The 7363-nt window shown below is 40.7% G+C and overlaps 1 pseudogene; it reads right to left on the bottom strand.

Moving 5' to 3' along the window:
- Positions 1 to 5127: 5127 nt before the first annotated feature.
- LOC116626516 lies at positions 5128 to 6784 on the bottom strand (annotated as a pseudogene).
- Positions 6785 to 7363: the final 579 nt, after the last annotated feature.

Here is a 7363-nt window from a genome sequence, read left to right as displayed (position 1 = left end):
AAATTACTACCACTGCAGCTACTACTACTACTAATAATAATAAAAGATCAAATTTAGGGGCTCCTGGGTGGCTCGGTCGTTAAGCATCTGCCTTCGGCTCAGGTCATGATCCCAGGGTCCTGGGATTGAGCCCCGCATCTAGCTCCCTGCATGGCGGGAAACCTGCTTCTCCCTCTCCCGCTCCCCCTGCTTGTGTTCCCTCTCTCGCTGTCTCTATCAAATAAAAAAAAAAGATTTTAAAAAAATCAAATTTATTAAGAGTTTACCATGTGGCAAGCATTGTTCTAAATGCTTTACTGACACATTTTAATCTCCATTATAACTATATAAGCTAGGCATTATTATCATCCTCATTTACAGATAAGAAAACTCAGGCACAGCAAATTTAGTGACTTGCCTAAAGTCACTCAGCCATCAAAGAGCCTCCCGTTTTTTTCTTTTTCTTTTTTTTTTTATTTTTAAGAAGTTTTTATTTTTAGTGGTTTGTCTCTTCCAATTTCAAAATGATTTTTTGGGACACTCATCACAGTTGAGAACCAAAGGCCATGGGCACAGATGATGGTGCTGAAAATTTGGTAATAACCACCATGGTATGTATGCAGCCTCTCTGAGTTTCCTCCCTCAGTCTGAACTCAGCTGCTCTATTTTCATCGCCTGTGTTTAATCTTACACCATTCTGCTGATTAACCTTTCATAGAAGACAGAAGGAACTTGGAAAACAGGTTAAGATTATGTAGCAGGTATGATAGCCAATCTAAACAGTGAACGCTGACTGGGGCAGATTTTCCATAAATGACCACCACGAGGTTTTCCCACTTCATGCGTTCTTCCAGAACCTTGCCACTCCCCCATCAAGAGAAGAAATCCATGTCTTCTCTTCATGACTTTGGCTGGGTTTTCCAAAACCACCATGGTATACATGTTTGTTACATTATGCGGTCAGCAAAAAAAAACATGTTCTAGGGAGTATTGTATTTTAATAACACTAACCATATGAAATGGCATGTATCCTAATATTGTAAACACACACGTATGTATAGTAGTATAAAAATCTTATTTATACAGAGGCATATTTAGATGCAGGAACAAGCCGAGATGCATCATATGCTGAAATATTAACAATCTATAATCCCAGGATTATAGAAGGCTTTTTCTGCTTACTTTTCATATTTCTACAAGGAACATATATTTTTCACGCAATTTGAAACAAAGAAATTATAATTTCAAAGATAAAGAAATCGATGTGGCTGATGGGGTGGGTGGGGGGAGGAGAGAGAAGATATCTTCCGCCTGCCCTGCCTGGTAGGAAGCTTCTTTGTTTCTGAGGCTTCCTGGTCCCGCCTAACCTGCGGCCACACTTCCCCAGCACCCAAGCTAGCCAGGTTCTTTTCCATCAACCCCCGGTGTGTCCAGCTGCATCTCTTGGCAGCTGTTATCCTGGGTCAGCTGCCTAGCCTCTCGCCCTTGATCTAATCCAAGAAGACACTAAATTACTTGGGGGGTCACATGGGTATTTCCTTTATGTCATGGGAGGAAATGGGCCCAGGTGTACAGCCCACAGCGGGAGACAATAGCAATTCATTAAATACATCAACAAATGTTTATTGAACTCCTATCATGTGACAGACATCATCTTTCAGGTCAAGCAACCTTGAATTCAAGGAAGTCCACTAAATCAGCCTCTTCCAATACACTCCTCTGGTGCCTTTTTTTTTTTTAAATAAAGATCACAACAATAAAGTTGCCTTTGACATAGATAAAATCATAATCTCCCCTGGCAAGATATAAAAGTTTTATGTCTGAGAGTAAGACTTCTCTGATCCATAGATAAGCTCATGCATACTAACAAATGCTCAAGTAATTATTTGATTGCAACTCATTTAGGTTCTTAATTAAGTTCCTCAGTCTTTAATTAAACTCTCCAGCATCCATTCCTTCACTAAAATGAAATTAAGACTGGGGCCCATTGGAACTGTTCACCTACAATATTACTTTCTAGTCTCACTTTTTAAGCAGCGAACTATCAGTGTCATTTGGATGGAAATATCCAGTATAATGGAAGTTTAGAAAATGCTTCCTGCTGAAAGCACATTTTTCATCTCCAAGTCACCCAAGTCTGAAGGAGGCTGACAGCCCTTTCAGGTTCAACCACACCCTCAGGAAATACCCTCAGCCTTTTTGGATGCAAACCCGAGGACATTCTTCAGAGCATCCCATTTTTTTCACCTTTTCGGGCTCATCTAGGACCTTGTAGCAGTTCTTACAAAAGCAGTAGGTAGATCAAGAGCATCCAAAACTCTTTACAACAGGTGTGCTTTTCCTTGAATTAAAATGCTGCTCTGAAAATGGAGTTTAGCTTTTTATCTGTTCTAGTCTATTTAATTGTTGAGATGCTCAGCAGACCTCACTTAGTAAAGCAGGGAAGCATTTCAACAAGAAATCGATCTGAGAAGATGCAAATAAAATGTACTAAATGATTTTTTTCCCCTTTTCCCTTGGCCTGTGTTCTACATTTATCTTTTAATATTATTTATATTTATTGACTGATTTCATTTAAGTAATTTAGAAAACATCTACATCATCATAAACTCTACTTTCTTAGAACCCATACACTGGTCTAAACTGAGCTCTGAGTAGATTATTGCTTTTCTGGTGGGTTTTTTTTTTTTTGCGGGGGTGGAGGTGGGTAGTTCCCTATAATTATTAAGGATTCATATAAAGTGATTTTAACTAAAATAAAATTGGTTTTCTTACGCAGCAAATACTGAAAGAAGCCCCATGAAGCCAAGTCTTGTATGGTGTTTAACTGGGCTAAAGGATCAGGAAGCATGATCCTTGCTGACCCCTGTCTCCCTGCCTCCATTTCTCTCTCATATAAAGAAATGAACAGGCATCTGGAAATCAGACCCAGGCCTCCTGCTCGCAGTGGTCTAAGGTCCACTCACTCAAAGCTAGAAGACTAACAGACAACAGATCACAATTGTCACGGGATTGGGGGGGCTTCTGCATGTACTTCATTTCTCACTAGGAGACCACAAGGCTCAATTCTTTTCTAACCTCTAGTTTCCCTGAGGAAAAGAAATATCTCCTCCTGAGAAAAGTGTGGGCAACAAGTTTTTGAAAAATTCACATTTTTCTCCCCGTAGACATTAGCGAGTGCTAGTGGTACAGTCTCCAGCCTGCTTACCTCCTCTACACAGGAGTGGACGGGCGGGATGGCGCCGTGGGCAGGCGTGGTGGGTTGTGTCCAATGTGCAGTTCCCAATGCAACATCTGTTGGTGTGTCCTGCCATGTCACGTAGAACCTCAGGGCTGTGGCCAACACTGTGCTTTGCCATCATACAGACAGCATAAAGATCAAGAACTGGACTTCCAACATCTGGGTAGGACAGGCTGGGACACTGAGCCACAGGCATCCCTGGAGCAAACCTCTCAAACTCAGATCGTCAGCTGAATTCAGGGCACTGAGAGAGAAGGTTTTTTATTTTCAGTTAAGCTGGGTTCCAATTGCAGAACCTTCTGTGGATGCCAAGCCATTCTTGCCCTGACCCTCCCCAGCTCAGGAAGTTTGCCTGACATGGATTTCAGTGAGAAAATGCTCATGATTTTCCAAGGTAAATTGCTCAGCCTAAAATGTTTTAGGCAGTAAGGCTTTCTATAATGAGACTAGAAGAAACTACATTAACAGGGGGTAGCTTTGGTTTGGATATTATGAGTGACTTTTTTTCTTCTTCTGTAATGTGTTTTCAATTTTCAAAATTGTCTACGGCAAGCATGTATTACATGTATAATTTTTAAAAACTAATTTAAAGGGCAGATGGCAAACTATACAGAAAGGGCAATGGCTCTTCTTAGAGACCCCAAAAATACTGAGGTCTTTGCAAGCCAGACTTCCTGTGGCCTATCCCTAGAAGAGAGATTTTCCAGAGCCTTTCAGAAGCTCTGGAAGCCTCTGGAGCACATTTGACTAAAACCCCCCCTATGCACTAACGCCCACTCCCAGGGTGGTAATCCATTACATAGGGAAGCAGTAGGTGAAGCAAAAACTACCTTGACTCTCTAAAAATATACAGTTCATAAGTCACAGTGTGATGGATACACAGCTCTAAAATCTCCTACATTAACCAATAACGAGGGAGAAAAAAAAACACAAACCACTGAGCTCCCTCTGCAGGTCAGTGATAGAATTAACTGGCCTGCTTTCCATTCTCGGTCTCCTTGAAAGAATCTGAGACCCTCGTCAACAAAACTGCAGTTATTTTAAAATGAAATGAAATGTACTGATACCAAAATAATAATAATAACAATAAAATTAAAAACCTTTCTCTTGTGCATTCTACGGTAGCAGAACAAAACAGCATATAAACAGGTATAGGAAATAGAAACAGCCCTTGTAATTTCAGTTCCATGAAAAAAAATTCAGCAGGGGGTGATTAAAATAGCATGACTAATTAGAAAGCCAAAACCAGGGCTGCAAGACATTATTTCCAGCTCTGACGGACAAAGGCCTCCCTCATGTTCTCAAGCTGCTTCACAGAGAAGGAACTGGTAAAACAGAAGTGACAGAATCATGTGGAATCTATTTTTCCTTCTTTCACCTATAAATTTTAGTCACCTCTTTGATAGCCCTGCATCATTCTCCTCATGGATAGAATGAGTGTGTGTTAGGTCATGTCTTGAGATTCTGGTAAGCCCTAACAGAAAAAAACCAAATCTATGGTAATAACATAGGTTACTAAGGTATATACTAAAGAATTGAATTATATTAAAAGGGGTAGATCTTCGAGCTCATTTCAGGAGAAGGGTGAGAGGTGGTAATTTTATATAAAGTACATAACACACAGCAGGTGCTCAACAAAGGGTTGTTGAAGAATGAGTGAGCACTGCCATCTGGGGTGGGGGCTCTGCCCCTGGTCACAGAAGCGAAGCCTCTGCCTGTCTTTAATGGATGAAGAAATTTCTTGAAGCTCTTTATGAGTAGCGTTGGTGATATCTTGTTGTTCTTTGTCTAATTCATCACTCCAGGGATCATCTCCCTGCCTAGTCTCCTTATTTTAACTAGCTAAATGTTTTACATCTAAACCTTGATACTTTACCAAAAGCATATTCTGATCGTCTGGGATTTTCCTATTTGGAAGAGCAGTGATCTGCGGGACACATCTCGTTGCATGGAGCATACGGTAGGTTGAGAACTGAAACAAGACTCAGTGTGAGGTGCAGAATAAGAGCAGAATCTTCTTGCAAGTCCTCGATGGTGTACTTTCTACCAGTTCCAGAGGTAGAAGAAGTTGAAGACATGAACACTGAACATACCACCTCGAGATGAATTTTATTAAGAGATTTTATTAAGTACTCAGCAAGTTCAGCAATAAACTCAGGGGCATCTTGTATGTGTTTTCTTAAAAAAAAAAATTCTTCAATCTCATCCTGGAACATAAAAGTGATCTCTGGTTTCTTCTTACCAGTGTGAGATGACTCATCATCGCTAGCATTATCTTTTCTTCTAGATGTTTTAAGTTTTGTACTCTCTGGCCCTGCCCCCACCATCTCCTCCCACACTTCCACAGCCCTCTGTTGCTTTCCTCCTTCATTCATCTTTCTTATCCTTTTTACTTGTATTAATGCCTTCTAAAATGGAGACCCGTTTCAGATCTTCTTTGGTAATTAAATGAACAGGATTATTTTTCATTTCCTTTTCAGTTTTTTGGTGCATCAATTCCCTGAACAGTTCTGTGCAGTTATTTATAAGTTTTCCGCTGATGACAACAGGGTCGCTAACGACTGCCGCCAAAGCCAGCTTGCTGAAGGCTCTCATCACCTGTGGAAGCGACGCTGCTGCTTCTTCAGCTGATAAAGAACTGGGCAACAGAGGTGCAATATTAACCATGTTCCAGAGCTGATGGCTTCCTCTACTGATGTTTCCACGTGATCCGCAAGTCCATGACCAACACAAGCTGCTTTCAAAAAACAAGAGTTGTGTAGTCTTTTATCTTTTCTTTATTTAGCTCGTAGCACCTGGGAATCCAAGTCTGAACAAAGCATCAAATTCTAGATGGCCATTCGGCCTGAAAAAGGACTCCACCCAAGTACTCTCTGTTCTGGAGTAAATGTCAGGGATAAACACTGCCGTGGCCTGTCTCTTACCTACCACACTGCCTCGTAAGCGTCCACTATTAACAAGTTCCTCAAGCAGAGAGTAGAACAGCTGTTCCTGACATCATATTTTGAAATCAGAGAATTCACTGCTCTACCCAGGTAAAAGCACTGAATAGTCCATGGATCCACCTACAAAAGCTTCAGTAAATATTACTCCTCTGTTATTAGGATTGATGTGTCCATTAACAATTCTACCTAGTCACTGAGTTAGTGCCTGTGTCAGAAAGTTTCCAGGAAGATCATAGATTTTACAGAGTTCTGACATGGTGACCTGACCACTTTCTTGCAACTTATCATTTACCTTTTCTGCTAACTGATGCAAATAGTTCTCATCTACCAGCTGTCCCAACACTAGCTAAACATGCTTTTCTGATTTAACAGTGTCACCAGCTGTATTTTCACTATGAGTCAGATCCACATGGATCACCTGTTGCAGATCAACAATGTTTACTCGACCACCTCGGACATAGAGCTCATCTCTTATTTCTTTACTAATTTGGGCTGGAGTAATATATTCCTTGCCATCAAGTGTGTGAACTACTTCTAGCTATTTCTGAGCAATCGACTCATTCACAATCTCAATGCAGTTCCGCGCTGACAACCTCCGCGCGACCTCGGCGAGCCGCATCCAAGGGACGGCAGCCACCAACCGCCAGATCTCCTCTCAGGTGTCCTTTCCTTACTCGCCCAGCTGCTGAAGAACTGACCACATGTCAGCCTAAAAAATAAACCATTCCAATTAATGAGTAGTGTTATCAATATGTTTTTAAGTTTGCATTTCCCTAGTGACTCAGGATGCTGAGCATCTTACTTGACAAGTGTATACCTTCTTTGATGAAAAGTCCATTCAAATCTTTTGCCAATTTGTTTTTTGAGTTGTTTTCATATTGTCGAGTTTAGAGAGTTCTTCATATATTCTGGATACTATTTATCTGTCAGAGTTGGGATTTGCAAATATTTCTTCCAGTCTGTGGCTTGTCTTTTCTTCCTCTTAATAGCGTGTGGATACTATTTATCTGTCAGATTTGGGATTTGCAAATATTTCTTCCAGTCTGTAGCTTGTCTTTTCTTCCTCTTAATAGTGTGGCTTTCAATTTCGATAAAGTCTGATTCATCCTATTTTCCTGTGGATCATGTTTTTGTTGTCTTATCTAAGAACTCTTTCCCTAACTCAAAGTCACAAAGATTTTCTTATATGCTTTCTTCT

Source organism: Phoca vitulina, unplaced genomic scaffold (assembly GCF_004348235.1).
Source record: "Phoca vitulina isolate PV1807 unplaced genomic scaffold, GSC_HSeal_1.0 scaffold88, whole genome shotgun sequence".
Classification (NCBI taxonomy): Eukaryota; Metazoa; Chordata; class Mammalia; order Carnivora; family Phocidae; genus Phoca; species Phoca vitulina.
This window is presented reverse-complemented; position numbering and strand designations above follow the sequence as displayed.